The 9,788-nt window shown below is 41.8% G+C and overlaps 1 non-coding gene across 1 annotated transcript; it reads right to left on the reverse strand.

Moving 5' to 3' along the window:
- Positions 1-7,365: 7,365 nt before the first annotated feature.
- Positions 7,366-7,484, reverse strand: LOC145412689 (5S ribosomal RNA). Its single transcript, XR_013899600.1, has one exon. It is a non-coding gene; the product is annotated as a 5S ribosomal RNA (ribosomal RNA).
- Positions 7,485-9,788: the final 2,304 nt, after the last annotated feature.

Raw genomic sequence — 9,788 nt, forward strand, 5'->3', positions numbered from 1 at the left:
GGACATGCAGCACCAGCCTATGTAATCCACTGTTTGTCAATGTAATCCACTGTTTGTCCAGCTATGTCATTCATGTGTTAATCAGCAGTCTCAGTCTTCATGTACACTACTGGTCAATTAGGGGACTGTTATCCTGTCAGATTTTCCCCCTGCCTACGATCCCCTGTCACTGAAACGCAATACATGCGGGTATGTTGAAGTGATTATATATATTGGTTTTTGCTTTTGCTAGTTTGATTTTCCTTCGAAGAGACAGTGTTTTTTCCTGGTCTTCATCCTTTTATCCATTTGTGTTTACTAAGAATGAGGTAGACAGACACGGGAGAAGACGCGGGAAGCTATTAAAAAAAAACAATAGTAGCAGAGGAAAAGCATGGAATTACAGGGAAGTAATGGAGGTCGATAGGAAAGGGTAGAAAAGGGCAGACACAAAAGACAATATATATATATTATATATATATATATATATATATATATATATATACGGATGCGGAGGAAGCGGGATACGTGCCGAGAAGAAAGAAGGAATATATCGCAAAGGATCAAGGGCCAGAGAGACGACATATTGGAAAGGAAAAATAAACAGTGCAGAAAAGCATGAGACGCAGGGAAGGAGAAAATTAGGATGGAACACAAGAATACCAGAATGATGAGGCAGGGACATAGGGAGAGGGCAGACAGGCGATCAACGACATGAAAAAGGGGAAAGGGAAATGACAGAAAAGAGGGAAAGAAGCAGAGGCGGATGGCAAGGAAGGGAAAAAGAGACAGACAGATGGCAAGGAAGGGAAAAAGAGACAGACAGATAGCAAGGATGAGAAGGGGAGAGAGAGAGAGAGAGAGAGAGAGAGAGAGAGAGAGAGAGAGAGAGAGCGAGAGAGAGAGATGAATAGTAAGAAAGGGAAAGGGAGAGAGATGGATGGTCCGGAAAGGAAATGGAGAGAGATGGATTCTAAAGAATGGAAATGGAGAAAGAGGGATGGCAAAGAAGGGAGGGGGAGAGAGAGGGATGGCAAAGAATGAGAAAGGAAAGGGATAGTAAGAAGGGGTAACAGAAAGGGGGATGACAAGGAAGGAAAAAGGAGAAGGAGGGATGACGAGGAAAGGTAATGGAATGAGGCGGACGAAAAGTTAGTGAAAGGTAGAAATCTGGATTACTGAAAAAGGAAAGGGAGAAAAACCGATAACAGGGAAAGGGAGGGAAAGAACAAGGTAGAAAAAGAAGGGAAAGGGCTGAAGAAATCTGGCACGATAAAAAAAAAAGAAACGGGGAATGACAAGAGAAGGAGAAGTATGAAGGATAATAATAAAGGGGGTAGGAAGAAAGGGGACTAAGAAAGATGGGTGACAAACAAGGAAAAGGGAGGGAATAGGGATAACAAGGAAGAGAAAGGAGGAAACCGATTTAAAAGAAGGGAAGGAAATGGAAGATGGAGGGCTGGCAGCGAAGGGAACAAGAGACAGATAAATGACATAAAAAGACGAAGATATCTGAATTGTAGGAAATGGAGGAAAGGGAAATGGGAGGAAACGGAAGAGAAATGGAGAGAGGTTGGGATGACAAGGATGGGAGATGAAGAAGTAAGACGAGCAATTAGAGACTGAGAGGAAGGGAAATTTAAAGGAGGCCAAGAACAAAGGAGAATATATAGAATTAAAGAAAAGGAAAGGACGATGGTTAACAAAATGGAAGTAAAGAATGAAGGACATATTTAACAAACGGCAGGAAAAAATATATATAAGAAAGAATCATGAGAAGGAAAGGACGGAGAGGGCGGGCTGGGCAGAGTGATGCTATGAACTAGACACAAATATGACGAAAAATTACTAGGAAGGGATGAGAAGAGAGGAAGGACGAAGAATGTGGAAGGGCGAAGAATGTGGAAGGGCGAAGAATGTTGACGAAGGAAATGGAGGTGAGAAATGAATAAAACATGTAAATCAAGAATGAGAGAGAGAGAGAGAGAGAGAGAATATACGACACTGAAGCACAAAAAAGAAAAGATACGCATGAGGCATAGTTACTCAAAATGAGAGAGAGAGAGAGAGAGAGAGAGAGAGAGAGAGAGAGAGAGAGAGAGAGAGAGAGAGAGAGAGAGAGAGAGAGAGGGAGAGAGAGAGAGGGAGGAACAAAAAATCAGGAAAAGAAGAAAAAACGAAGAGTCAGACACGGTGAAAAAAAAGAAAAAAAAGAAAAAAAGAACTTAATTAGACTACAGAGATTCAGAATTAATAAAATGAAACAATCTGACCCAGGAAAAAAAAAAAAGAAAATAAACTGGCATAATAATAAACCAAAACAGTAATGGAGATACGGAAGGCGTGAGAGAGAGAGAGAGAGAGAGAGAGAGAGAGAGAGAGAGAGAGAACTATGGAAGAGAAGGAAGGAGAGAAGGAAAGAGGAAAGAAGTCCACCCAGCAATCCTTAATTCGAAAATTAAAAAAACGCCTCTGAGATCAGGAGTGGGATCGTGGGAGCTTACACCAGGGAAATACGAAGAGGGGGCGCTGAGGCTGGAAGTGTGGGGGGGAGAGAGGGGCAAGTGGTGGAGGATGGAGGTAAAGGCTGAGGGACACGTGAGGGGAGGAATGGTAGGGCTGGAAGAGTGGGGTAGGGAGAGGCAAGTGGCGGGGGACCAGGGGAATGACTGGGGGGGATGTGAGAGGGGAAGGAATGGTATGGGCAGGTGAGGGAGAAGGGGGGGGGCGGGTGAGGGGAGAAGTGTTGGGGTGAGGGTGAGATAATTAGGTGTAGCAAAAATATCATGTTAGGGTAAAGCCTGAAGTGTAGAAAAAAGTACTGAGAAAAGCAAATACTAGCATATATTTGGCTGCTCCGAGGATTTTTTTTTTTCCGAGAATGAGTAACATATATATATATATATATATATATATATATATATATATATATATATATATATATATATATGACGATGCAGGGATGGCAGTGCGCCAAGGTCGAAACAGTAAAAGAATTCCATCTCTACATTTTTTTTTTTTTTTTTTTTTTTTTTTTTTGGGAATAATTTTTCGTATCTCATGGTTGGCTAATTGTTAAACTGTTGTCAAGACACTTTTCGGGTACATTTTTACACCATACTTTCATGTACTGGATTAAAAAGAACAATTGTAGGAATTGGATTACATGTCGTTATACTGCCTCGAACGTGTTCTGATGGTTTTCGGCGCACTGTCATCCCTACATCTTTGTGCATTTTATTAACTGTTTCTTTAAATATGGTACGGTACTTGTTTTACTGATTCTTTAAACCCTCTAAGTAAGGAAACTCCAAGGGGCTTTAGCAAGTTATTCAATTTAAGAGCGGTGTAGTACTGAAGGGATTAATGAAGACACTGACTAACCCGCTCCCTTCTGAAAAGTTGCTCCCGATTTAAATAAAATTTTCTGGAGAAAATAACGAGAAATGGCAATGAAAATGTGCAACGGCCACGCCTTGCGATCAGTTGATGACAGATCTTTTGAACTAGCTCTGTGATTTTGACCTTTGACAGATTGTTCTAAGACTTGAAATACTCCATCCTTGTCTGTCCTTAACCCCCCCCCCCAACAAGCTTAGTTCAAACTGGATCAAAAGTGTTTAAGTTGAACCTGCTTTGTGACCATGACCTTTGTCCTATTATTTTCAAAACTGAAAAATTTTATCAATGTCTAACCCAAAATCATTCTAACAAGTTTAATTTAAATTAAATACAAACTTTTTGAGTTAAGGGTCGAAAATTTGAAACTGTTCTGTGACCTAAATTTTAACCGACTGTTCTCAAAACTGAAACACTTCATCCTTTGCTCTTCCTCTATCCTTCTACCAAACTTCGTCTAAATCGGATCAAAACTGTAAGTGACCGATTTCCTACCTATTACCTTTGAATTTTTCCGGCCAATATCTACTGTGCTTCCGACCTAGTGGAGATAGGAATCCTTCAGTGGGAAAGAAAAAAAAAAAAAAGAGAGTCGGCTTTGCCCTTTTTGAGCAAGAGGGTCTGAGAGAGAAGATGAAGAAGAAGAAATGGGATTTTTGTCGACTGTGTTTCAGTTTGATTGCATTATGTTTTAGAACTACTTTTAGAGATGCTTTAGGTATAGAAAGAGCATGAAGATTAAGGTTTGATGCTTAAAATAATCTAATACCTCCGTGCTTGAGAGTTTCGAGGGATTATTTTTGTTGAAGCTAATGGTCGCGTCGGTGCTACCTGTACACAGTGTCTACTGACACTCTGATAGTCTGTTTTGTAAGATGAGGACAACAAACAATGTAAAAAGGTTTCCCCCCACTCACAAGTTCTTCCAGACAAAGTAGGCAGGAAAAAAGTGAGAAGGACCATCATGCACACCACGATATGTCATGGAAACTTCATAAAAACTATAACAGGAAATTTTGTGTGCTAATTGACGCCCTCTAACAAAATAAATTATGATGAGAAATGCTGGAATGGGGAGAGTACGGCGAGTGGCAGGAGCAGGGAAGTATTAAGATGAGGGGATAAGAGGGAAAGAGGACTGTGGGAGTGAGGGTGGAAAAATCGGGTGAGGGGACAAGTGCGGTGGTTAGGGAAGAGGTGTGAAAGTGAGAGGAGAGGCTTGAAGACGAGGACAGAAAACTGGGAAGAGGCGAAATGAGAGAGAGGAACATGGAGAGAATGTGATGGGTGAGATGAAAGAGAGGAAGATGGGGTAAATGTGGCAGATGAAGGGAAAAGAGAGAGAAAGCAGAACAGAGAGGGGAGCGCAGAGACACTCTGGTAAGTGAAAATGGAAAGAAAAGAGAGGGGAGCAAGAAGAGAATGTTATAAGTGGAGGGAGAATTATTGTGTGAGTAAGGGGAGAGAGGTGCGAGGAGATGGGTGAAAACTGCATGGAAAGTGTAAAAGTGAGTGAACTGAGAGAACATGATGAGACCAGTGTTGGAATAAAGACATTTACTGCCATTGTAACCCTAGGTTCATCTGATAAGAACCCAGTAGGAGGCAGGCTGAAGTTGTCCCCCTCCTGCATCCACAATTCATCTTTTAGGGGATAGGAGGGGAGCTGAGGACGTTGGCATAATCAGGTAGCGAAGCCGTCCAGCTATGTCAATGTCGCCGCGCTAAAGCACCCCTTTCCGCCACCGAAATAAGGGTAGACGCATGAAGGCGTAAAGAGAAACCAGGATGGCGAAGATGGTGAGGCTAGGAAAGAAGGACTGAGGGAAGCGAGGAGGCACTGAGGTGAGTAAGGAGGCGGTGAGATGAGAGAAATGGCGTTGAGAATGGGGATGTTAGCTTTTGGGAAAGGTGCTGAAGTGAAAGAAGTGCTGACGAGAGGGAAGAAGTGCTTGAGGTAAGAGAAGACATGTTGAAGAGAGGAAGTGTTGAACTCAGGGAAGAGGTGTTGAGGTGTGGGAGCGGTGTTGAGATGACGGGAGAGCTGCTAAGGTGAAAGCAGAAGAGTTGAAGTAAGAAAAGTGTTGAGATGGAAGAAGTGTTGGGTAGCCTATACGGAAAAAGGCTGAGGTGAAAAAAAGGATGTTGAGCGAAGGAAAGAGGTGCTTGGGGTGAAGGAGCAATTACTTGACAGGAGAATGAATGACTGAGGGCGAGGGAAGTAGTATGTGGGCGCAAGGAGAATTGGGAGAGTGAAGGAAGTGAGATTAGACAGTACATCTACTCGTAGAGTAAGGCTGACGGAGGGAGCAATTATAAATGGCTAAAGACGAGAGAGGGAGAGAGAGAGAGAGAGAGAAAGAGAGAGGAACGGGGTAAAAGTTTAAATATCTTGGATGATGAAGCTGAGAGGGAGCGGGGGCACTGACAAAAATATATGTGCTACTCATACGGGTACTTGAGGGTTGGGTAAACGGTTCACCTTTTCAGTACGACGACACCCTTTTCACGTATTACTGTTATCTCCAGACGAAATCATCAACCTTAAGAGGGACTTTTGCTAATATAAAGATTGGATACAGCTTTAAATAACCTCTTACGACTATTTCTTTTTTTTCTAACTTGACTGACTTTGTGACGGAATAAGTATAACGAAAAATGCGTCATGATGGTATAGGGTTAAGGATGGTTCTTGCTTGAGGATGTTATGGGGCTGGGGTAATGTGTTCCCTCCCACCTGTTCCCTCACTCATAAAACCTTGGCTAGTTATTTCTGCCTGCCGTGATGTATGAGTGTTGTGGTCATTAATCCTCTGTTATTACCTACAAATGGACAAGGAAGAGCGACTTGAACACCTTTAACCCAAGATGCCGATAGCTACAGGCGTGTGGGGAAGATTTTTTTGTTTGTTTTTTTTATCTGACTCTGAGTATAAATAACTCATTCCGTTCCCTTAGGCCCAACAGTGTTTGTTTGCATGGCAAAAAGTTGCACCAAAATCATGACAGGAAAAAACTTCTGGAAAAGTAACGCACTGCCAGGAGTAATGTACGGAAACATTATAAACATGACAGATACAAAAATAACTAGAAAGCGCTCGGAAAGTGCATACCTCCGCCAATGCCATTGCCATTAAAAAGGATCCGGATCCGGATCCGCCCAAAAATTTAATACATTTTTTCTTGGTCCATGGCCGACTTTCCCACAAAATATCATTGAAATTAACTGAGAACTTTGGAGATATTGTGCGGGATACTCCAGATCCGGATCCAACCCTCATTTTTACCATTTCTTCCTTGACCATTGGTCCACCCTTCCACAAAATTTCATCAAAATCCATCTATAACCTTTTGAGTGATTCTGGATCCTGATTCGGCCCAAAATTTAATCAATTCATTTTTGGTCCATGGCGCACCTTTCCACAAAATTTCATTGTGATTCGTCAAGAACTTTTGGAGATACTGTGCGGGATACCCAGTATCTGCATCCGGATCCGGTAAAAAATTTAATCATTTATTCCTTGGCCCATGGCCCACTCTTCCACAAAATTTCATCAAAATCCGTTCATAACGTTTTGAGTAATCCTGCTAACAGACAGACAGACAGACAGACTGACTGACTGACAGACAAACAAAAAGACAAACACGGGGTAAAACATAACCCCATCGGTGGAGGTAACAAGACTGCAGGGGATACAAACCAAAGTGTAGTCGTATAGGCAGGTATTGGGAGCATCAAGAAATCCGCCACTTTGTAACTTAAGAGGGAAGATTGGAAGATCAGTGATGAAAACGAGGATAATAAATGGAAGGTTACAAATACGTACAGAAAACAGAGGAGGGCGTTAATCAGTTACTGATGGAGATTCATTCATTCATTCATTGCCAGACGCCATGTATCCCAAATGGGGTGGCCAAGGGCTTAGAGTTAATTGTTTTACAGGGAGGGGCACTAATCCTCCACCAACCCCACTTGACACGCAGGGATGCCACCAGCATCTGGTGTTCCCAGGCGGTCACCCATCCAAGTACTAACCAGACCCAACGTTGCTTAACTTCGCTGATCGGATGGGAAGCGGTGTACTCAACGTGGTATGGCCGTTGGCAACTGATGGAGATATTGACAAAAATAGAAGGAAAAGACAAAAACAAATGGACTATCAAAACACCATCATGCCTAAGAAAACAGCTTGCAAACAAAAGAAAACGATCTTATGGAACTAAAGAAAATATGAATAAAAATGAGAATCAATAAATGGGATTTAAAAGGTTGGGAAGAGTAGGTGAAGAGCGAGTCCAGTATGTATATGTAAAAAACAATGGAAAACAATACAGAAGACGAAGAATATGATAAAAAACGATCATCAATAATATCATATAAAGCAAGAAGAGCTCTATCGACATTAAGCGACTGAAGGAAACACAAGGATTGAGAAGTAGGATGCAAATTCTATGGATATAAATATTAAGATTTAAAACACTTGATCCTACACTGCACAGGAGTTAATGGAGAAGAAGAATGTCAATTAATTACAAAAACTATATCGAGACTACAAAGTGCTCAGAAAGCGCACACCTCCGCCAATGCCACTGCCATTAAAAAAGGATCCGGATCCGGAGGAATGAATACAGGATCCATATCCAGATACGGATCCGCCCCCAAATGTAGACAGTTCATTCGTTGTTCATGGAGCACCTTTCCACAAAATTTCACTGAAATTCACTGAGAACTTAAGGAGCTATTGTGCGAGATACTCCGGATCCGGATCCAGATCCGCACCAAAATTTAATAATTTGTTCATTGGCCCATGGCCTACCCTTCCACAAACTTTCATCAAAATCCGTTCATAACTTTTTGAGTAATCCTGCTAACAGGCAGACAGACAGACAAACAAACAAACAAACAAACGCGGGGTAAAACATATACCTCCTTGGGGGAGGTTGAAAATGAAAAATAAAATAGGAGGGTGTTATTTCTTTGAAAAACTAGACTTCGGAAAAAAAAAAAAAAAAAAAATTCCTCTTAATCCGTGGAAGTTAAGACAAAGGAAACTGAGATAAATAAGCCAAACTAGAGAGGACGAAAAACTGAACAAAATATCTAGAACATTCTTTTCGGGGAAGAAAAATTCGACAAGAAAACGGAAGAGCAGAAAATCAGTACTAAAGCGAGAAAAAGTCTGACGTGTCGATGTTGAGACATTTCCTTAGATGAAACACTGGATGGGATCGGACCAACAAACGGACTTACTGTACTGTAAACCACCTCATGCCACCACTGGGGTATTGATTGTCTACAATATTCCTCGTTACTGAAGATTCTCATACAGGGCGGTCCAATTCTACGCTATAAATTCATATCACAGTATCGTATGTGCTGGTGGGTCGGCTTTGTCTGCTGATGTGGGCTTGGGTAGGAAATTAAACAAAGATAAAGGTTAAAGACTGATAACGCTGATTGAGCCATGTCCCCCGCAAGACCAGCGATTTCGCCCGGTGGAGAAGAAAGATAGGGTTATATAATTACGGACCATCTTGTATTTCAATGTACTGGCAACAGCAAGGGTGGTTTTATGGCAGGTCAGCGGGCTCATGGAAGAACACCGAAGCTAAAACAAAAACTGGATCTCAGTAATAATAGTACTGGCTATAGTGGGGTCCGAACGTGTGTTATCGGAATTACCAGATATCTACCGTACTAAGCTTACTCAATTACATATTTTAATAATGCGTAATATAGTCACAAAGAAAATTATCCCTGGTTGAAAAATAAAACTGAAATGGCTTCTTCTATTTTACGGAGCGCGCGCGCGCGCGCGCACACACACACACACACACACACACACACACACACACACACACACACACACACACACACACATATATATATATATATATATATATTCCAGCATAGGTTTGACCATTGTTGTCACGACATGCATAAATATAAATTGGCAGGAAAAAAAGAAAAGGCAAAATAAAAGAAAAAACATTCGACACATGCATTCACAGCCAAGCAAACGAACCTTTTCTTCAACAACATGCAGAGATCTAAAACTCATGCATACTCGATTCCTCCAGACACACCAACAAAGCACAGGCAGCAGTTGCACCAAGCACGCAATTGCACTCAGATAAGGGGAGTAGTATTTCTTTTGTAAGCATACACCACTCTCCTCTATACCGTCTCACCTGGTTAGCACATAGCTGGGTCAAAATCTCTCCCTAATTACTCCAGTGAGCTCTGTTTGATGCCTTGGTCTTTTCCGTTCTGAAAAAAATATGCGGGCCTCAACTTTCCGCGGCACGACGAATCTCATCTCTGCCGGGCACGATTTCTGGTCACATATACATACTATTAGGGTGATCAATAGGCAAAGGATCCAATACCTTTTCTTCTCGCCAAATTC

This window comes from Coenobita brevimanus, chromosome 93 (assembly GCF_032717465.1).
Source record: "Coenobita brevimanus isolate Jiangsu-jjx chromosome 93, ASM3271746v2, whole genome shotgun sequence".
NCBI classification, from domain to species: Eukaryota; Metazoa; Arthropoda; class Malacostraca; order Decapoda; family Coenobitidae; genus Coenobita; species Coenobita brevimanus.